The sequence below is a fragment of the Hyla sarda genome, chromosome 4 (genome assembly GCF_029499605.1).
Source record: "Hyla sarda isolate aHylSar1 chromosome 4, aHylSar1.hap1, whole genome shotgun sequence".
Lineage (NCBI taxonomy): Eukaryota > Metazoa > Chordata > Amphibia > Anura > Hylidae > Hyla > Hyla sarda.
This window is the reverse complement of record NC_079192.1, coordinates 41,362,461-41,379,501: the sequence shown is the minus strand read 5'-3', so window position 1 is coordinate 41,379,501 and position 17,041 is coordinate 41,362,461. Positions and strand designations below refer to the sequence as shown.

The 17,041-nt window shown below is 46.1% G+C and overlaps 48 non-coding genes across 48 annotated transcripts; all 48 read left to right on the top strand.

Annotated features, from left to right (window-relative positions):
* The first annotated feature begins 197 nt into the window (after positions 1-197).
* On the top strand, positions 198-270 carry TRNAR-ACG (transfer RNA arginine (anticodon ACG)). Its single transcript has one exon. It is a non-coding gene; the product is annotated as a tRNA-Arg (tRNA).
* A 387-nt stretch (positions 271-657) lies between these two features.
* On the top strand, positions 658-730 carry TRNAR-ACG (transfer RNA arginine (anticodon ACG)). The gene has a single exon. It is a non-coding gene; the product is annotated as a tRNA-Arg (tRNA).
* A 370-nt stretch (positions 731-1,100) lies between these two features.
* On the top strand, positions 1,101-1,173 carry TRNAR-ACG (transfer RNA arginine (anticodon ACG)). Its single transcript has one exon. It is a non-coding gene; the product is annotated as a tRNA-Arg (tRNA).
* Positions 1,174-1,776: 603 nt separating this feature from the next.
* On the top strand, positions 1,777-1,848 carry TRNAH-GUG (transfer RNA histidin (anticodon GUG)). The gene has a single exon. It is a non-coding gene; the product is annotated as a tRNA-His (tRNA).
* A 307-nt stretch (positions 1,849-2,155) lies between these two features.
* Positions 2,156-2,228, top strand: TRNAR-ACG (transfer RNA arginine (anticodon ACG)). The gene has a single exon. It is a non-coding gene; the product is annotated as a tRNA-Arg (tRNA).
* Positions 2,229-2,236: 8 nt separating this feature from the next.
* On the top strand, positions 2,237-2,308 carry TRNAH-GUG (transfer RNA histidin (anticodon GUG)). The gene has a single exon. It is a non-coding gene; the product is annotated as a tRNA-His (tRNA).
* Positions 2,309-2,615: 307 nt separating this feature from the next.
* Positions 2,616-2,688, top strand: TRNAR-ACG (transfer RNA arginine (anticodon ACG)). Its single transcript has one exon. It is a non-coding gene; the product is annotated as a tRNA-Arg (tRNA).
* Positions 2,689-3,058: 370 nt separating this feature from the next.
* TRNAR-ACG (transfer RNA arginine (anticodon ACG)) lies at positions 3,059-3,131 on the top strand. The gene has a single exon. It is a non-coding gene; the product is annotated as a tRNA-Arg (tRNA).
* An 8-nt stretch (positions 3,132-3,139) lies between these two features.
* TRNAH-GUG (transfer RNA histidin (anticodon GUG)) lies at positions 3,140-3,211 on the top strand. The gene has a single exon. It is a non-coding gene; the product is annotated as a tRNA-His (tRNA).
* Positions 3,212-3,501: 290 nt separating this feature from the next.
* Positions 3,502-3,574, top strand: TRNAR-ACG (transfer RNA arginine (anticodon ACG)). Its single transcript has one exon. It is a non-coding gene; the product is annotated as a tRNA-Arg (tRNA).
* An 8-nt stretch (positions 3,575-3,582) lies between these two features.
* Positions 3,583-3,654, top strand: TRNAH-GUG (transfer RNA histidin (anticodon GUG)). The gene has a single exon. It is a non-coding gene; the product is annotated as a tRNA-His (tRNA).
* A 307-nt stretch (positions 3,655-3,961) lies between these two features.
* On the top strand, positions 3,962-4,034 carry TRNAR-ACG (transfer RNA arginine (anticodon ACG)). Its single transcript has one exon. It is a non-coding gene; the product is annotated as a tRNA-Arg (tRNA).
* A 370-nt stretch (positions 4,035-4,404) lies between these two features.
* On the top strand, positions 4,405-4,477 carry TRNAR-ACG (transfer RNA arginine (anticodon ACG)). The gene has a single exon. It is a non-coding gene; the product is annotated as a tRNA-Arg (tRNA).
* Positions 4,478-4,485: 8 nt separating this feature from the next.
* On the top strand, positions 4,486-4,557 carry TRNAH-GUG (transfer RNA histidin (anticodon GUG)). The gene has a single exon. It is a non-coding gene; the product is annotated as a tRNA-His (tRNA).
* Positions 4,558-4,847: 290 nt separating this feature from the next.
* On the top strand, positions 4,848-4,920 carry TRNAR-ACG (transfer RNA arginine (anticodon ACG)). Its single transcript has one exon. It is a non-coding gene; the product is annotated as a tRNA-Arg (tRNA).
* A 370-nt stretch (positions 4,921-5,290) lies between these two features.
* On the top strand, positions 5,291-5,363 carry TRNAR-ACG (transfer RNA arginine (anticodon ACG)). The gene has a single exon. It is a non-coding gene; the product is annotated as a tRNA-Arg (tRNA).
* Positions 5,364-5,874: 511 nt separating this feature from the next.
* Positions 5,875-5,947, top strand: TRNAR-ACG (transfer RNA arginine (anticodon ACG)). The gene has a single exon. It is a non-coding gene; the product is annotated as a tRNA-Arg (tRNA).
* Positions 5,948-6,716: 769 nt separating this feature from the next.
* TRNAR-ACG (transfer RNA arginine (anticodon ACG)) lies at positions 6,717-6,789 on the top strand. The gene has a single exon. It is a non-coding gene; the product is annotated as a tRNA-Arg (tRNA).
* Positions 6,790-7,332: 543 nt separating this feature from the next.
* Positions 7,333-7,405, top strand: TRNAR-ACG (transfer RNA arginine (anticodon ACG)). The gene has a single exon. It is a non-coding gene; the product is annotated as a tRNA-Arg (tRNA).
* Positions 7,406-8,133: 728 nt separating this feature from the next.
* TRNAR-ACG (transfer RNA arginine (anticodon ACG)) lies at positions 8,134-8,206 on the top strand. The gene has a single exon. It is a non-coding gene; the product is annotated as a tRNA-Arg (tRNA).
* A 370-nt stretch (positions 8,207-8,576) lies between these two features.
* Positions 8,577-8,649, top strand: TRNAR-ACG (transfer RNA arginine (anticodon ACG)). The gene has a single exon. It is a non-coding gene; the product is annotated as a tRNA-Arg (tRNA).
* A 387-nt stretch (positions 8,650-9,036) lies between these two features.
* Positions 9,037-9,109, top strand: TRNAR-ACG (transfer RNA arginine (anticodon ACG)). The gene has a single exon. It is a non-coding gene; the product is annotated as a tRNA-Arg (tRNA).
* Positions 9,110-9,117: 8 nt separating this feature from the next.
* TRNAH-GUG (transfer RNA histidin (anticodon GUG)) lies at positions 9,118-9,189 on the top strand. Its single transcript has one exon. It is a non-coding gene; the product is annotated as a tRNA-His (tRNA).
* Positions 9,190-9,384: 195 nt separating this feature from the next.
* TRNAR-ACG (transfer RNA arginine (anticodon ACG)) lies at positions 9,385-9,457 on the top strand. Its single transcript has one exon. It is a non-coding gene; the product is annotated as a tRNA-Arg (tRNA).
* Positions 9,458-9,465: 8 nt separating this feature from the next.
* Positions 9,466-9,537, top strand: TRNAH-GUG (transfer RNA histidin (anticodon GUG)). The gene has a single exon. It is a non-coding gene; the product is annotated as a tRNA-His (tRNA).
* A 290-nt stretch (positions 9,538-9,827) lies between these two features.
* On the top strand, positions 9,828-9,900 carry TRNAR-ACG (transfer RNA arginine (anticodon ACG)). Its single transcript has one exon. It is a non-coding gene; the product is annotated as a tRNA-Arg (tRNA).
* Positions 9,901-9,908: 8 nt separating this feature from the next.
* TRNAH-GUG (transfer RNA histidin (anticodon GUG)) lies at positions 9,909-9,980 on the top strand. The gene has a single exon. It is a non-coding gene; the product is annotated as a tRNA-His (tRNA).
* A 290-nt stretch (positions 9,981-10,270) lies between these two features.
* On the top strand, positions 10,271-10,343 carry TRNAR-ACG (transfer RNA arginine (anticodon ACG)). The gene has a single exon. It is a non-coding gene; the product is annotated as a tRNA-Arg (tRNA).
* A 376-nt stretch (positions 10,344-10,719) lies between these two features.
* TRNAR-ACG (transfer RNA arginine (anticodon ACG)) lies at positions 10,720-10,792 on the top strand. The gene has a single exon. It is a non-coding gene; the product is annotated as a tRNA-Arg (tRNA).
* Positions 10,793-10,800: 8 nt separating this feature from the next.
* Positions 10,801-10,872, top strand: TRNAH-GUG (transfer RNA histidin (anticodon GUG)). Its single transcript has one exon. It is a non-coding gene; the product is annotated as a tRNA-His (tRNA).
* Positions 10,873-11,162: 290 nt separating this feature from the next.
* TRNAC-ACA (transfer RNA cysteine (anticodon ACA)) lies at positions 11,163-11,235 on the top strand. The gene has a single exon. It is a non-coding gene; the product is annotated as a tRNA-Cys (tRNA).
* Positions 11,236-11,605: 370 nt separating this feature from the next.
* On the top strand, positions 11,606-11,678 carry TRNAR-ACG (transfer RNA arginine (anticodon ACG)). Its single transcript has one exon. It is a non-coding gene; the product is annotated as a tRNA-Arg (tRNA).
* Positions 11,679-12,065: 387 nt separating this feature from the next.
* Positions 12,066-12,138, top strand: TRNAR-ACG (transfer RNA arginine (anticodon ACG)). Its single transcript has one exon. It is a non-coding gene; the product is annotated as a tRNA-Arg (tRNA).
* A 728-nt stretch (positions 12,139-12,866) lies between these two features.
* On the top strand, positions 12,867-12,939 carry TRNAR-ACG (transfer RNA arginine (anticodon ACG)). The gene has a single exon. It is a non-coding gene; the product is annotated as a tRNA-Arg (tRNA).
* Positions 12,940-13,309: 370 nt separating this feature from the next.
* On the top strand, positions 13,310-13,382 carry TRNAR-ACG (transfer RNA arginine (anticodon ACG)). Its single transcript has one exon. It is a non-coding gene; the product is annotated as a tRNA-Arg (tRNA).
* An 8-nt stretch (positions 13,383-13,390) lies between these two features.
* TRNAH-GUG (transfer RNA histidin (anticodon GUG)) lies at positions 13,391-13,462 on the top strand. The gene has a single exon. It is a non-coding gene; the product is annotated as a tRNA-His (tRNA).
* Positions 13,463-13,752: 290 nt separating this feature from the next.
* TRNAR-ACG (transfer RNA arginine (anticodon ACG)) lies at positions 13,753-13,825 on the top strand. Its single transcript has one exon. It is a non-coding gene; the product is annotated as a tRNA-Arg (tRNA).
* Positions 13,826-14,195: 370 nt separating this feature from the next.
* TRNAR-ACG (transfer RNA arginine (anticodon ACG)) lies at positions 14,196-14,268 on the top strand. Its single transcript has one exon. It is a non-coding gene; the product is annotated as a tRNA-Arg (tRNA).
* Positions 14,269-14,276: 8 nt separating this feature from the next.
* Positions 14,277-14,348, top strand: TRNAH-GUG (transfer RNA histidin (anticodon GUG)). Its single transcript has one exon. It is a non-coding gene; the product is annotated as a tRNA-His (tRNA).
* Positions 14,349-14,638: 290 nt separating this feature from the next.
* On the top strand, positions 14,639-14,711 carry TRNAR-ACG (transfer RNA arginine (anticodon ACG)). Its single transcript has one exon. It is a non-coding gene; the product is annotated as a tRNA-Arg (tRNA).
* A 370-nt stretch (positions 14,712-15,081) lies between these two features.
* On the top strand, positions 15,082-15,154 carry TRNAR-ACG (transfer RNA arginine (anticodon ACG)). Its single transcript has one exon. It is a non-coding gene; the product is annotated as a tRNA-Arg (tRNA).
* Positions 15,155-15,162: 8 nt separating this feature from the next.
* TRNAH-GUG (transfer RNA histidin (anticodon GUG)) lies at positions 15,163-15,234 on the top strand. Its single transcript has one exon. It is a non-coding gene; the product is annotated as a tRNA-His (tRNA).
* Positions 15,235-15,524: 290 nt separating this feature from the next.
* Positions 15,525-15,597, top strand: TRNAR-ACG (transfer RNA arginine (anticodon ACG)). Its single transcript has one exon. It is a non-coding gene; the product is annotated as a tRNA-Arg (tRNA).
* Positions 15,598-15,967: 370 nt separating this feature from the next.
* TRNAR-ACG (transfer RNA arginine (anticodon ACG)) lies at positions 15,968-16,040 on the top strand. The gene has a single exon. It is a non-coding gene; the product is annotated as a tRNA-Arg (tRNA).
* Positions 16,041-16,409: 369 nt separating this feature from the next.
* On the top strand, positions 16,410-16,482 carry TRNAR-ACG (transfer RNA arginine (anticodon ACG)). Its single transcript has one exon. It is a non-coding gene; the product is annotated as a tRNA-Arg (tRNA).
* Positions 16,483-16,490: 8 nt separating this feature from the next.
* TRNAH-GUG (transfer RNA histidin (anticodon GUG)) lies at positions 16,491-16,562 on the top strand. Its single transcript has one exon. It is a non-coding gene; the product is annotated as a tRNA-His (tRNA).
* Positions 16,563-16,852: 290 nt separating this feature from the next.
* On the top strand, positions 16,853-16,925 carry TRNAR-ACG (transfer RNA arginine (anticodon ACG)). The gene has a single exon. It is a non-coding gene; the product is annotated as a tRNA-Arg (tRNA).
* Positions 16,926-16,933: 8 nt separating this feature from the next.
* On the top strand, positions 16,934-17,005 carry TRNAH-GUG (transfer RNA histidin (anticodon GUG)). Its single transcript has one exon. It is a non-coding gene; the product is annotated as a tRNA-His (tRNA).
* Positions 17,006-17,041: the final 36 nt, after the last annotated feature.

Genomic DNA, 17,041 nt, shown 5'->3' with positions numbered 1-17,041 from the left:
TGTTTTGGATGACTTTAATCTGCCAAGTAGTGATTTCGCCCTTTGTAAAAATGTGTTGTAAGGACAACACATTTAGTCTCTGGACGGTTCCGATTTGATTTGCAAGAAACGGAAGGCACTTTTGGCAATGGTACCATGTGGCAGGTTTTCCAGTACTTCAGAAATGAGGCACCGGTTTGGCAGTTGTTTTTTCAGCAGGGCCAGTGGCACAATGGATAACGCGTCTGACTACGGATCAGAAGATTGTAGGTTCGACTCCTACCTGGCTCGGGAATGTTGCCGTGATCGTATAGCGGTTAGTACTCTGCGTTGTGGCCGCAGCAACCCCAGTTCGAATCCGGGTCACGGCATCTCATCCTTGCTTCCATTTTTAACACTTCTACCCCAAGGTTGAAGAATCTTTAGGATTTCCAGGAAGTAAACCCCAAGTTTCATCTCCTGCATGATTTCTTCTGCTAATTGTTTTGGATGACTTTAATCTGCCAAGTAGTGATTTCGCCCTTTGTAAAAATGTGTTGTAAGGACAACACATTTAGTCTCTGGACGGTTCCGATTTGATTTGCAAGAAACGGAAGACACTTTTGGCAATGGTACCATGTGGCAGGTTTTCCAGTACTTTAGAAATGAGGCACCGGTTTGGCAGTTGTTTTTTCAGCAGGGCCAGTGGCGCAATGGATAACGCGTCTGACTACGGATCAGAAGGTTGTAGGTTCAACTCCTACCTGGCTCGGGAAGGTTGCCGTGATCGTATAGTGGTTAGTACTCTGCGCTGTGGCCGCAGCAACCCCGCTTCGAATCTGGGTCACGTCATCTCATCCTTGCTTCCAATTTTAACACTTCTAACCCAAGGTTGAAGAATCTTTAGGATTTCCAGGAAGTAGACCCCAAGTTTCATCTGCTAATTGTTTTGGATGACTTTAATCTGCCAAGTAGTGATTTCGCCCTTTGTAAAAATGTGTTGTAAGGACAACACATTTAGTCTCTGGACGGTTCCGATTTGATTTGCAAGAAACGGAAGACACTTTTGGCAATGGTACCATGTGGCAGGTTTTCCAGTACTTCACAAATGAGGCACCGGTTTGGCAGTTGTTTTTTCAGCAGGGCCAGTGGCGCAATGGATAACGCGTCTAACTACGGATCAGAAGATTGTAGGTTCGACTCCTACCTGGCTCAGGAATGTTGCCGTGATCGTATAGTGGTTAGTACTCTGCGTTGTGGCAGCAGCAACCCCGGTTCGAATCCGGGTCACGGCATCTCATCCTTGCTTCCAATTTTAACACTTCTAACCCAAGGTTGAAGAATCTTTAGGATTTCCAGGAAGTAGACCCCAAGTTTCATCTGCTAATTGTTTTGGATGACTTTAATCTGCCAAGTAGTGATTTCGCCCTTTGTAAAAATGTGTTGTAAGGACAACACATTTAGTCTCTGGACGGTTCCGATTTGATTTGCAAGAAACGGAAGACACTTTTGGCAATGGTACCATGTGGCAGGTTTTCCAGTTCTTCAGAAATGAGGCACCGGTTAGTAGTTATTTCGCCCTTTGTAAAAATGTGTTGTAAGGACAACACATTTAGTCTCTGGACGGTTCCGATTTGATTTGCAAGAAACGGAAGACACTTTTGGCAATGGTACCATGTGGCAGGTTTTCCAGTACTTCAGAAATGAGGCACCGGTTTGGCAGTTGTTTTTACAGCAGGGCCAGTGGCGCCATGGATAACACGTCTGACTACGGATCAGAAGATTGTAGGTTCGACTCCTACCTGGCTCGGGAAGGTTGCCGTGATCGTATAGTGGTTAGTACTCTGCGTTGTGGCCGCAGCAACCCCGGTTCGAATCCGGGTCACGGCATCTCATCCTTGCTTCCATTTTTAAAACTTCTACCCCAAGGTTGAAGAATCTTTAGGATTTCCAGGAAGTAAACCCCAAGTTTCATCTCCTGCATGATTTCTTCTGCTAATTGTTTTGGATGACTTTAATCTGCCAAGTAGTGATTTCGCCCTTTGTAAAAATGTGTTGTAAGGACAACACATTTAGTCTCTGGACGGTTCCGATTTGATTTGCAAGAAACGGAAGACACTTTTGGCAATGGTACCATGTGGCAGGTTTTCCAGTACTTCAGAAATGAGGCACCGGTTTGGCAGTTGTTTTTTCAGCAGGGCCAGTGGCGCAATGGATAACGCGTCTGACTACGGATCAGAAGATTGTAGGTTCAACTCCTACCTGGCTCGGGAATGTTGCCGTGATCGTATAGCGGTTAGTACTCTGCGTTGTGGCCGCAGCAACCCCGGTTCGAATCCGGGTCACGGCATCTCATCCTTTCTTCCATTTTTAACACTTCTACCCCAAGGTTGAAGAATCTTTAGGATTTCCAGGAAGTAAACCCCAAGTTTCATCTCCTGCATGATTTCTTCTGCTAATTGTTTTGGATGACTTTAATCTGCCAAGTAGTGATTTCGCCCTTTGTAAAAATGTGTTGTAAGGACAACACATTTAGTCTCTGGACGGTTCCGATTTGATTTGCAAGAAACGGAAGGCACTTTTGGCAATGGTACCATGTGGCAGGTTTTCCAGTACTTCAGAAATGAGGCACCGGTTTGGCAGTTGTTTTTTCAGCAGGGCCAGTGGCGCAATGGATAACGCGTCTGACTACGGATCAGAAGATTGTAGGTTCGACTCCTACCTGGCTTGGGAAGGGTGCCGTGATTGTATAGTGGTTAGTACTCTGCGTTGTGGCCGCAGCAACCCCGCTTCGAATCTGGGTCACGGCATCTCATCCTTGCTTCCAATTTTAACACTTCTAACCCAAGGTTGAAGAATCTTTAGGATTTCCAGGAAGTAGACCCCAAATTTCATCTGCTAATTGTTTTGGATGACTTTAATCTGCCAAGTAGTGATTTCGCCCTTTGTAAAAATGTGTTGTAAGGACAACACATTTAGTCTCTGGACGGTTCCGATTTGATTTGCAAGAAACGGAAGACACTTTTGGCAATGGTACCATGTGGCAGGTTTTCTAGTACTTCACAAATGAGGCACCGGTTTGGCAGTTGTTTTTTCAGCAGGGCCAGTGGCGCAATGAATAACGCGTCTGACTACGGATCAGAAGATTGTAGGTTCGACTCCTACCTGGCTCGGGAATGTTGCCGTGATCGTATAGTGGTTAGTACTCTGCGTTGTGGCCGCAGCAACCCCGGTTCGAATCCGGGTCACGGCATCTCATCCTTGCTTCCAATTTTAACACTTCTACCCCAAGGTTGAAGAATCTTTAGGATTTCCAGGAAGTAGACCCCAAGTTTCATCTGCTAATTGTTTTGGATGACTTTAATATGCCAAGTAGTGATTTCGCCCTTTGTAAAAATGTGTTGTAAGGACAACACATTTAGTCTCTGGACGGTTCCGATTTGATTTGCAAGAAACGGAAGACACTTTTGGCAATGGTACCATGTGGCAGGTTTTCCAGTACTTCAGAAATGAGGCACCGGTTTGGCAGTTGTTTTTTCAGCAGGGCCAGTGGCGCAATGGATAACGCGGCTGACTACGGATCAGAAGATTGTAGGTTCAACTCCTACCTGGCTCGGGAATGTTGCCGTGATCGTATAGCGGTTAGTACTCTGCGTTGTGGCCGCAGCAACCCCGGTTCGAATCCGGGTCACGGCATCTCATCCTTGCTTCCATTTTTAACACTTCTACCCCAAGGTTGAAGAATCTTTAGGATTTCCAGGAAGTAAACCCCAAGTTTCATCTCCTGCATGATTTCTTCTGCTAATTGTTTTGGATGACTTTAATCTGCCAAGTAGTGATTTCGCCCTTTGTAAAAATGTGTTGTAAGGACAACACATTTAGTCTCTGGACGGTTCCGATTTGATTTGCAAGAAACGGAAGGCACTTTTGGCAATGGTACCATGTGGCAGGTTTTCCAGTACTTCAGAAATGAGGCACCGGTTTGGCAGTTGTTTTTTCAGCAGGGCCAGTGGCGCAATGGATAACGCGTCTGACTACGGATCAGAAGATTGTAGGTTCGACTCCTACCTGGCTTGGGAAGGTTGCCGTGATCGTATAGTGGTTAGTACTCTGCGTTGTGGCCGCAGCAACCCCGCTTCGAATCTGGGTCACGGCATCTCATCCTTGCTTCCAATTTTAACACTTCTAACCCAAGGTTGAAGAATCTTTAGGATTTCCAGGAAGTAGACCCCAAATTTCATCTGCTAATTGTTTTGGATGACTTTAATCTGCCAAGTAGTGATTTCGCCCTTTGTAAAAATGTGTTGTAAGGACAACACATTTAGTCTCTGGACGGTTCCGATTTGATTTGCAAGAAACGGAAGACACTTTTGGCAATGGTACCATGTGGCAGGTTTTCTAGTACTTCACAAATGAGGCACCGGTTTGGCAGTTGTTTTTTCAGCAGGGCCAGTGGCGCAATGAATAACGCGTCTGACTACGGATCAGAAGATTGTAGGTTCGACTCCTACCTGGCTCGGGAATGTTGCCGTGATCGTATAGTGGTTAGTACTCTGCGTTGTGGCCGCAGCAACCCCGGTTCGAATCCGGGTCACGGCATCTCATCCTTGCTTCCAATTTTAACACTTCTACCCCAAGGTTGAAGAATCTTTAGGATTTCCAGGAAGTAGACCCCAAGTTTCATCTGCTAATTGTTTTGGATGACTTTAATCTGCCAAGTAGTGATTTCGCCCTTTGTAAAAATGTGTTGTAAGGACAACACATTTAGTCTCTGGACGGTTCCGATTTGATTTGCAAGAAACGGAAGACACTTTTGGCAATGGTACCATGTGGCAGGTTTTCCAGTACTTCAGAAATGAGGCACCGGTTTGGCAGTTGTTTTTTCAGCAGGGCCAGTGGCGCAATGGATAACACGTCTGACTACGGATCAGAAGATTGTAGGTTCGACTCCTACCTGGCTCGGGAAGGTTGCCGTGATCGTATAGTGGTTAGTACTCTGCGTTGTGGCCGCAGCAACCCAGGTTCTAATCCGGGTCACGGCATCTCATCCTTGCTTCCATTTTTAACACTTCTACCCCAAGGTTGAAGAATCTTTAGGATTTCCAGGAAGTAAACCCCAAGTTTCATCTGCTAATTGTTTTGGATGACTTTAATCTGCCAAGTAGTGATTTCGCCCTTTGTAAAAATGTGTTGTAAGGACAACACATTTAGTCTCTGGACGGTTCCGATTTGATTTGCAAGAAACGGAAGACACTTTTGGCAATGGTACCATGTGGCAGGTTTTCTAGTACTTCACAAATGAGGCACCGGTTTGGCAGTTGTTTTTTCAGCAGGGCCAGTGGCGCAATGGATAACGCGTCTGACTACGGATCAGAAGATTGTAGGTTCGACTCCTACCTGGCTCGGGAATGTTGCTGTGATCGTATAGTGGTTAGTACTCTGCGTTGTGGCCGCAGCAACCCCGGGTCACGGCATCTCATCCTTGCTTCCAATTTTAACACTTCTACCCCATGGTTGAAGAATCTTTAGGATTTCCAGGAAGTAGACCCCAAGTTTCATCTGCTAATTGTTTTGGATGACTTTAATCTGCCAAGTAGTGATTTCGCCCTTTGTAAAAATGTGTTGTAAGGACAACACATTTAGTCTCTGGACGGTTCCGATTTGATTTGCAAGAAACGGAAGACACTTTTGGCAATGGTACCATGTGGCAGGTTTTCCAGTTCTTCAGAAATGAGGCACCGGTTAGTAGTTATTTCGCCCTTTGTAAAAATGTGTTGTAAGGACAACACATTTAGTCTCTGGACGGTTCCGATTTGATTTGCAAGAAACGGAAGACACTTTTGGCAATGGTACCATGTGGCAGGTTTTCCAGTACTTCAGAAATGAGGCACCGGTTTGGCAGTTGTTTTTTCAGCAGGGCCAGTGGCGCAATGGATAACGCGTCTGACTACGGATCAGAAGATTGTAGGTTCGACTCCTACCTGGCTTGGGAAGGTTGCCGTGATCGTATAGTGGTTAGTACTCTGCGTTGCCAGTGGCGCAATGGATAACGCGTCTGACTACGGATCAGAAGATTGTAGGTTCGACTCCTACCTGGCTCGGGAATGTTGCCGTGATCGTATAGCGGTTAGTACTCTGCGTTGTGGCCGCAGCAACCCCGGTTCGAATCCGGGTTACAGCATCTCATCCTTGCTTCCATTTTTAATACTTCTACCCCAAGGTTGAAGAATCTTTAGGATTTCCAGGAAGTTGTCCCCAAGTTTCATCTGCTAATTGTTTTGGATGACTTTAATCTGCCAAGTAGTGATTTCGCCCTTTGTAAAAATGTGTTGTAAGGACAACACATTTAGTCTCTGGACAGTTCCGATTTGATTTGCAAGAAACGGAAGACACTTTTGGCAATGGTACCATGTGGCAGGTTTTCCAGTACTTCACAAATGAGGCACCGGTTTGGCAGTTGTTTTTTCAGCAGGGCCAGTGGCGCAATTTTAACACTTCTAACCCAAGGTTGAAGAATCTTTAGGATTTCCAGGAAGTAGACCCCAAGTTTCATCTGCTAATTGTTTTGGATGACTTTAATCTGCCAAGTAGTGATTTCGCCCTTTGTAAAAATGTGTTGTAAGGACAACACATTTAGTCTCTGGACGGTTCCGATTTGATTTGCAAGAAACGGAAGACACTTTTGGCAATGGTACCATGTGGCAGGTTTTCAAGTACTTCACAAATGAGGCACCGGTTTGGCAGTTGTTTTTTCAGCAGGGCCAGTGGCGCAATGGATAACGCGTCTGACTACGGATCAGAAGATTGTAGGTTCGACTCCTACCTGGCTCGGGAATGTTGCCGTGATCGTATAGTGGTTAGTACTCTGCGTTGTGGCCACAGCAACCCCGGTTCGATTCCGGGTCACGGCATCTCATCCTTGCTTCTAATTTTAACACTTCTACCCCAAGGTTGAAGAATCTTTAGGTTCGACTCCTACCTGGCTCGGGAATGTTGCCGTGATCGTATAGCAGTTAGTACTCTGCGTTGTGGCCGCAGCAACCCCGGTTCGAATCCGGGTCACGGCATCTCATCCTTGCTTCCATTTTTAACACTTCTACCCCAAGGTTGAAGAATCTTTAGGATTTCCAGGAAGTAAACCCCAAGTTTCATCTCCTGCATGATTTCTTCTGCTAATTGTTTTGGATGACTTTAATCTGCCAAGTAGTGATTTCGCCCTTTGTAAAAATGTGTTGTAAGGACAACACATTTAGTCTCTGGACGGTTCCGATTTGATTTGCAAGAAACGGAAGACACTTTTGGCAATGGTACCATGTGGCAGGTTTTCCAGTACTTCAGAAATGGGGCACCGGTTTGGCAGTTGTTTTTTCAGCAGGGCCAGTGGCGCAATGGATAACGCGTCTGACTACGGATCAGAAGATTGTAGGTTCGACTCCTACCTGGCTCGGGAATGTTGCCGTGATCGTATAGCGGCTAGTACTCTGCGTTGTGGCCGCAGCAACCTCAGTTCGAATCCGGGTCACGGCATCTCATCCTTGCTTCCATTTTTAACACTTCTACCCCAAGGTTGAAGAATCTTTAGGATTTCCAGGAAGTAAACCCCAAGTTTCATCTCCTGCATGATTTCTTCTGCTAATTGTTTTGGATGACTTTAATCTGCCAAGTAGTGATTTCGCCCTTTGTAAAAATGTGTTGTAAGGACAACACATTTAGTCTCTGGACGGTTCCGATTTGATTTGCAAGAAACGGAAGACACTTTTGGCAATGGTACCATGTGGCAGGTTTTCCAGTACTTCAGAAATGAGGCACCGGTTTGGCAGTTGTTTTTTCAGCAGGGCGCAATGGATAACGCGTCTGACTACGGATCAGAAGATTGTAGGTTCGAGTCCTACCTGGCTCGGGAATGTTGCCGTGATCGTATAGTGGTTAGTACTCTGCGTTGTGGCCGCAGCAACCCTGGTTCGAATCCGGGTCACTGCATCTCATCCTTGCTTCCATTTTTAACACTTCTACCCCAAGGTTGAAGAATATTTAGGATTTCCAGGAAGTAGACCCCAAGTTTCATCTTCTGCATGATTTGCAAGAAACGGAAGACACTTTTGGCATTGGTATCATGTGGCAGGTTTTCCAGTACTTCACAAATGAGGCACCGGTTTGGCAGGTGTTTTTTCAGCAGGGCCAGTGGCGCAATGGATAACGCGTCTGACTACGGATCAGAAGATTGTAGGTTCGACTCCTACCTGGCTCGGGAATGTTGCCGTGATCGTATAGTGGTTAGTACTCTGCGTTGTGGCCGCAGCAATCCCGGTTCGGATCCGGGTCACGGCATCTCATCCTTGCTTCCAATTTTAACACTTCTACCCCAAGGTTGAAGAATCTTTAGGATTTCCAGGAAGTAGACCCCAAGTTTCATCTGCTAATTGTTTTGGATGACTTTAATCTGCCAAGTAGTGATTTCGCCCTTTGTAAAAATGTGTTGTAAGGACAACACATTTAGTCTCTGGACGGTTCCGATTTGATTTGCAAGAAACGGAAGACACTTTTGGCAATGGTACCATGTGGCAGGTTTTCCAGTACTTCAGAAATGAGGCACCGGTTTGGCAGTTGTTTTTTCAGCAGGGCTAGTGGCGCAATGGATAACGCGTCTGACTACGAATCAGAAGATTGTAGGTTCGACTCCTACCTGGCTCGGGAATGTTGCCGTTATCGTATAGCGGTTAGTACTCTGCGTTGTGGCCGCAGCAACCCTGGTTCGAATCCGGGTCACGGCATCTCATCCTTGCTTCCATTTTTAACACTTCTACCCCAAGGTTGAAGAATCTTTAGGATTTCCAGGAAGTAAACCCCAAGTTTCATCTCCTGCATGATTTCTTCTGCTAATTGTTTTGGATGACTTTAATCTGCCAAGTAGTGATTTCGCCCTTTGTAAAAATGTGTTGTAAGGACAACACATTTAGTCTCTGGACGGTTCCGATTTGATTTGCAAGAAACGGAAGACACTTTTGGCAATGGTACCATGTGGCAGGTTTTCCAGTACTTCTGAAATGAGGCACCGGTTTGGCAGTTGTTTTTTCAGCAGGGCCAGTGGCGCAATGGATAACGCGTCTGACTACGGATCAGAAGATTGTAGGTTCGACTCCTACCTGGCTCGGGAATGTTGCCGTGATCGTATAGTGGTTAGTACTCTGCGTTGTGGCCGCAGCAACCCTGGTTCGAATCCGGGTCACGGCATCTCATCCTTGCTTCCATTTTTAACACTTCTACCCCAAGGTTGAAGAATATTTAGGATTTCCAGGAAGTAGACCCCAAGTTTCATCTTCTGCATGATTTGCAAGAAACGGAAGACACTTTTGGCATTGGTATCATGTGGCAGGTTTTCCAGTACTTCACAAATGAGGCACCGGTTTGGCAGGTGTTTTTTCAGCAGGGCCAGTGGCGCAATGGATAACGCGTCTGACTACGGATCAGAAGATTGTAGGTTCGACTCCTACCTGGCTCGGGAATGTTGCCGTGATCGTATAGTGGTTAGTACTCTGCGTTGTGGCCGCAGCAACCCCGGTTCGAATCCGGGTCACGGCATCTCATCCTTGCTTCCAATTTTAACACTTCTACCCCAAGGTTGAAGAATCTTTAGGATTTCCAGGAAGTAGACCCCAAGTTTCATCTGCTAATTGTTTTGGATGACTTTAATCTGCCAAGTAGTGATTTCGCCCTTTGTAAAAATGTGTTGTAAGGACAACACATTTAGTCTCTGGACGGTTCCGATTTGATTTGCAAGAAACGGAAGACACTTTTGGCAATGGTACCATGTGGCAGGTTTTCCAGTACTTCAGAAATGAGGCACCGGTTTGGCAGTTGCTTTTTCAGCAGGGCCAGTGGCGCAATGGATAATGCATCTGACTACGGATCAGAAGATTGTAGGTTCGACTCCTACCTGGTTCGGGAATGTTGCCGTGATCGTATAGTGGTTAGTACTCTGCGTTGTGGCCGCAGCAACCCCGGTTCGAATCCGGGTCACGGCATCTCATCCTTGCTTCCAATTTTAACACTTCTACCCCAAGGTTGAAGAATCTTTAGGATTTCCAGGAAGTAGACCCCAAGTTTCATCTGCTAATTGTTTTGGATGACTTTAATCTGCCAAGTAGTGATTTCGCCCTTTGTAAAAATGTGTTGTAAGGACAACACATTTAGTCTCTGGACGGTTCCGATTTGATTTGCAAGAAACGGAAGACACTTTTGGCAATGGTACCATGTGGCAGGTTTTCCAGTACTTCAGAAATGAGGCACCGGTTTGGCAGTTGTGTTTTCAGCAGGGCCAGTGGCGCAATGGATAACGCGTCTGACTACGGATCAGAAGATTGTAGGTTCGACTCCTACCTGGCTCGGGAATGTTGCCGTGATCGTATAGCGGTTAGTACTCTGCGTTGTGGCCGCAGCAAATCCGGGTCACGGCATCTCATCCTTACTTCCATTTTTAACACTTCTACCCCAAGGTTGAAGAATCTTTAGGATTTCCAGGAAGTAAACCCCAAGTTTCATCTCCTGCATGATTTCTTCTGCTAATTGTTTTGGATGACTTTAATCTGCCAAGTAGTGATTTCGCCCTTTGTAAAAATGTGTTGTAAGGACAACACATTTAGTCTCTGGACGGTTCGGATTTGATTTGCAAGAAACGGAAGACACTTTTGGCAATGGTACCATGTGGCAGGTTTTCCAGTACTTCACAAATGAGGCACCGGTTTGGCAGTTGTTTTTTCAGCAGGGCCAGTGGCGCAATGGATAACGCGTCTGACTACGGATCAGAAGATTGTAGGTTCGACTCCTACCTGGCTCGGGAATGTTGCCGTGATCGTATAGTGGTTAGTACTCTGCGTTGTGGCCGCAGCAACCCCGGTTCAAATCCGGGTCACGGCATCTCATCCTTGCTTCCAATTTTAACACTTCTACCCCAAGGTTGAAGAATCTTTAGGATTTCCAGGAAGTAGACCCCAAGTTTCATCTGCTAATTGTTTTGGATGACTTTAATCTGCCAAGTAGTGATTTCGCCCTTTGTAAAAATGTGTTGTAAGGACAACACATTTAGTCTCTGGACGGTTCCGATTTGATTTGCAAGAAACGGAAGACACTTTTGGCAATGGTACCATGTGGCAGGTTTTCCAGTACTTCAGAAATGAGGCACCGGTTTGGCAGTTATTTTTTCAGCAGGGCCAGTGGCGCAATGGATAACACGTCTGACTACAGATCAGAAGATTGTAGGTTCGACTCCTACCTGGCTCGGGAATGTTGCCGTGATCGTATAGTGGTTAGTACTCTGCGTTGTGGCCACAGCAACCCCGGTTCGAATCCGGGTCACGGCATCTCATCCTTGCTTCCAATTTTAACACTTCTAACCCAAGGTTGAAGAATCTTTAGGATTTCCAGGAAGTAGACCCCAAGTTTCATCTGCTAATTGTTTTGGATGACTTTAATCTGCCAAGTAGTGATTTCGCCCTTTGTAAAAATGTGTTGTAAGGACAACACATTTAGTCTCTGGACGGTTCCGATTTGATTTGCAAGAAACGGAAGACACTTTTGGCAATGGTACCATGTGGCAGGTTTTCAAGTACTTCACAAATGAGGCACCGGTTTGGCAGTTGTTTTTTCAGCAGGGCCAGTGGCGCAATGGATAACGCGTCTGACTACGGATCAGAAGATTGTAGGTTCGACTCCTACCTGGCTCGGGAATGTTGCCGTGATCGTATAGTGGTTAGTACTCTGCGTTGTGGCCACAGCAACCCCGGTTCGATTCCGGGTCACGGCATCTCATCCTTGCTTCTAATTTTAACACTTCTACCCCAAGGTTGAAGAATCTTTAGGATTTCCAGGAAGTAAACCCCAAGTTTCATCTCCTGCATGATTTCTTCTGCTAATTGTTTTGGATGACTTTAATCTGCCAAGTAGTGATTTCGCCCTTTGTAAAAATGTGTTGTAAGGACAACACATTTAGTCTCTGGACGGTTCCGATTTGATTTGCAAGAAACGGAAGACACTTTTGGCAATGGTACCATGTGGCAGGTTTTCCAGTACTTCAGAAATGGGGCACCGGTTTGGCAGTTGTTTTTTCAGCAGGGCCAGTGGCGCAATGGATAACGCGTCTGACTACGGATCAGAAGATTGTAGGTTCGACTCCTACCTGGCTCGGGAATGTTGCCGTGATCGTATAGCGGCTAGTACTCTGCGTTGTGGCCGCAGCAACCTCAGTTCGAATCCGGGTCACGGCATCTCATCCTTGCTTCCATTTTTAACACTTCTACCCCAAGGTTGAAGAATCTTTAGGATTTCCAGGAAGTAAACCCCAAGTTTCATCTCCTGCATGATTTCTTCTGCTAATTGTTTTGGATGACTTTAATCTGCCAAGTAGTGATTTCGCCCTTTGTAAAAATGTGTTGTAAGGACAACACATTTAGTCTCTGGACGGTTCCGATTTGATTTGCAAGAAACGGAAGACACTTTTGGCAATGGTACCATGTGGCAGGTTTTCCAGTACTTCAGAAATGAGGCACCGGTTTGGCAGTTGTTTTTTCAGCAGGGCGCAATGGATAACGCGTCTGACTACGGATCAGAAGATTGTAGGTTCGAGTCCTACCTGGCTCGGGAATGTTGCCGTGATCGTATAGTGGTTAGTACTCTGCGTTGTGGCCGCAGCAACCCTGGTTCGAATCCGGGTCACTGCATCTCATCCTTGCTTCCATTTTTAACACTTCTACCCCAAGGTTGAAGAATATTTAGGATTTCCAGGAAGTAGACCCCAAGTTTCATCTTCTGCATGATTTGCAAGAAACGGAAGACACTTTTGGCATTGGTATCATGTGGCAGGTTTTCCAGTACTTCACAAATGAGGCACCGGTTTGGCAGGTGTTTTTTCAGCAGGGCCAGTGGCGCAATGGATAACGCGTCTGACTACGGATCAGAAGATTGTAGGTTCGACTCCTACCTGGCTCGGGAATGTTGCCGTGATCGTATAGTGGTTAGTACTCTGCGTTGTGGCCGCAGCAATCCCGGTTCGGAACCGGGTCACGGCATCTCATCCTTGCTTCCAATTTTAACACTTCTACCCCAAGGTTGAAGAATCTTTAGGATTTCCAGGAAGTAGACCCCAAGTTTCATCTGCTAATTGTTTTGGATGACTTTAATCTGCCAAGTAGTGATTTCGCCCTTTGTAAAAATGTGTTGTAAGGACAACACATTTAGTCTCTGGACGGTTCCGATTTGATTTGCAAGAAACGGAAGACACTTTTGGCAATGGTACCATGTGGCAGGTTTTCCAGTACTTCAGAAATGAGGCACCGGTTTGGCAGTTGCTTTTTCAGCAGGGCCAGTGGCGCAATGGATAATGCGTCTGACTACGGATCAGAAGATTGTAGGTTCGAGTCCTACCTGGCTCGGGAATGTTGCCGTGATCGTATAGTGGTTAGTACTCTGCGTTGTGGCCGCAGCAACCCCGGTTCGAATCCGGGTCACGGCATCTCATCCTTGCTTCCAATTTTAACACTTCTACCCCAAGGTTGAAGAATCTTTAGGATTTCCAGGAAGTAGACCCCAAGTTTCATCTGCTAATTGTTTTGGATGACTTTAATCTGCCAAGTAGTGATTTCGCCCTTTGTAAAAATGTGTTGTAAGGACAACACATTTAGTCTCTGGACGGTTCCGATTTGATTTGCAAGAAACGGAAGACACTTTTGGCAATGGTACCATGTGGCAGGTTTTCCAGTACTTCAGAAATGAGGCACCGGTTTGGCAGTTGTTTTTTCAGTAGGGCCAGTGGCGCAATGGATAACGCGTCTGACTACGGATCAGAAGATTGTAGGTTCGACTCCTACCTGGCTCGGGAATGTTGCCGTGATCGTATAGCGGTTAGTACTCTGCATTGTGGCTGCAGCAACCCCGCTTCGAATCTGGGTCACGGCATCTCATCCTTGCTTCCAATTTTAACACTTCTACCCCAAGGTTGAAGAATCTTTAGGATTTCCAGGAAGTAGACCCCAAGTTTCATCTGCTAATTGTTTTGGATGACTTTAATCTGCCAAGTAGTGATTTCGCCCTTTGTAAAAATGTGTTGTAAGGACAACACATTTAGTCTCTGGACGGTTCGGATTTGATTTGCAAGAAACGGAAGACACTTTTGGCAATGGTACCATGTGGCAGGTTTTCCAGTACTTCACAAATGAGGCACCGGTTTGGCAGTTGTTTTTTCAGCAGGGCCAGTGGCGCAATGGATAACGCGTCTGACTACGGATCAGAAGATTGTAGGTTCGACTCCTACCTGGCTCGGGAATGTTGCCGTGATCGTATAGTGGTTAGTACTCTGCGTTGTGGCCGCAGCAACCCCGGTTCAAATCCGGGTCACGGCATCTCATCCTTGCTTCCAATTTTAACACTTCTACCCCAAGGTTGAAGAATCTTTAGGATTTCCAGGAAGTAGACCCCAAGTTTCATCTGCTAATTGTTTTGGATGACTTTAATCTGCCAAGTAGTGATTTCGCCCTTTGTAAAAATGTGTTGTAAGGACAACACATTTAGTCTCTGGACGGTTCCGATTTGATTTGCAAGAAACGGAAGACACTTTTGGCAATGGTACCATGTGGCAGGTTTTCCAGTACTTCAGAAATGAGGCACCGGTTTGGCAGTTGTTTTTTCAGTAGGGCCAGTGGCGCAATGGATAACGCGTCTGACTACGGATCAGAAGATTGTAGGTTCGACTCCTACCTGGCTCGGGAATGTTGCCGTGATCGTATAGCGGTTAGTACTCTGCATTGTGGCTGCAGCAACCCCGCTTCGAATCTGGGTCACGGCATCTCATCCTTGCTTCCAATTTTAACACTTCTACCCCAAGGTTGAAGAATCTTTAGGATTTCCAGGAAGTAGACCCCAAGTTTCATCTGCTAATTGTTTTGGATGACTTTAATCTGCCAAGTAGTGATTTCGCCCTTTGTAAAAATGTGTTGTAAGGACAACACATTTAGTCTCTGGACGGTTCCGATTTGATTTGCAAGAAACGGAAGACACTTTTGGCAATGGTACCATGTGGCAGGTTTTCCAGTACTTCAGAAATGAGGCACCGGTTTGGCAGTTGTTTTTTCAGCAGGGCCAGTGGCGCAATGGATAACGCGTCTGACTACGGATCAGAAGATTGTAGGTTCGACTCCTACCTGGCTCGGGAATGTTGCCGTGATCGTATAGTGGTTAGTACTCTGCGTTGTGGCCGCAGCAACCCCGGTTCAAATCCGGGTCACGGCATCTCATCCTTGCTTCCAATTTTAACACTTCTACCCCAAGGTTGAAGAATCTTTAGGATTTCCAGGAAGTAGACCCCAAGTTTCATCTGCTAATTGTTTTGGATGACTTTAATCTGCCAAGTAGTGATTTCGCCCTTTGTAAAAATGTGTTGTAAGGACAACACATTTAGTCTCTGGACGGTTCCGATTTGATTTGCAAGAAACGGAAGACACTTTTGGCAATGGTACCATGTGGCAGGTTTTCCAGTACTTCAGAAATGAGGCACCGGTTTGGCAGTTGTTTTTTCAGCAGGGCCAGTGGCGCAATGGATAACGCGTCTGACTACGGATCAGAAGATTGTAGGTTCGACTCCTACCTGGCTCGGGAATGTTGCCGTGATCGTATAGCGGTTAGTACTCTGCATTGTGGCTGCAGCAACCCCGCTTCGAATCTGGGTCACGGCATCTCATCCTTGCTTCCAATTTTAACACTTCTACCCCAAGGTTGAAGAATCTTTAGGATTTCCAAGAAGTAGACCCCAAGTTTCATCTGCTAATTGTTTTGGATGACTTTAATCTGCCAAGTAGTGATTTCGCCCTTTGTAAAAATGTGTTGTAAGGACAACACATTTAGTCTCTGGACGGTTCGGATTTGATTTGCAAGAAACGGAAGACACTTTTGGCAATGGTACCATGTGGCAGGTTTTCCAGTACTTCACAAATGAGGCACCGGTTTGGCAGTTGTTTTTTCAGCAGGGCCAGTGGCGCAATGGATAACGCGACTGACTACGGATCAGAAGATTGTAGGTTCGACTCCTACCTGGCTCGGGAAGGTTGCCTGATCGTATAGTGGTTAGTACTCTGCGTTGTGGCCGCAGCAACCCCGCTTCGAATCTGGGTCACGGCATCTCATCCTTGCTTCCAATTTTAACACTTCTACCCCAAGGTTGAAGAATCTTTAGGATTTCCAGGAAGTAGACCCCAAGTTTCATCTGCTAATTGTTTTGGATGACTTTAATCTGCCAAGTAGTGATTTCGCCCTTTGTAAAAATGTGTTGTAAGGACAACACATTTAGTCTCTGGACGGTTCGGATTTGATTTGCAAGAAACGGAAGACACTTTTGGCAATGGTACCATGTGGCAGGTTTTCCAGTACTTCACAAATGAGGCACCGGTTTGGCAGTTGTTTTTTCAGCAGGGCCAGTGGCGCAATGGATAACGCGTCTGACTACGGATCAGAAGATTGTAGGTTCGACTCCTACCTGGCTCGGGAATGTTGCCGTGATCGTATAGTGGTTAGTACTCTGCGTTGTGGCCGCAGCAACCCCGGTTCAAATCCGGGTCACGGCATCTCATCCTTGCTTCCAATTTTAACACTTCTACCCCAAGGTTGAAGAATCTTTAGGATTTCCAGGAAGTAGACCCCAAGTTTCATCTGCTAATTGTTTTGGATGACTTTAATCTGCCAAGTAGTGATTTCGCCCTTTGTAAAAATGTGTTGTAAGGACAACACATTTAGTCTCTGGACGGTTCCGATTTGATTTGCAAGAAACGGAAGACACTTTTGGCAATGGGACCATGTGGCAGGTTTTCCAGTACTTCAGAAATGAGGCACCGGTTTGGCAGTTATTTTTTCAGCAGGGCCAGTGGCGCAATGGATAACACGTCTGACTACGGATCAGAAGATTGTAGGTTCGACTCCTACCTGGCTCGGGAATGTTGCCGTGATCGTATAGTGGTTAGTACTCTGCGTTGTGGCCGCAGCAACCCCGGTTCGAATCCGGGTCACGGCATCTCATCCTTGCTTCCAATTTTAACACTTCTACCCC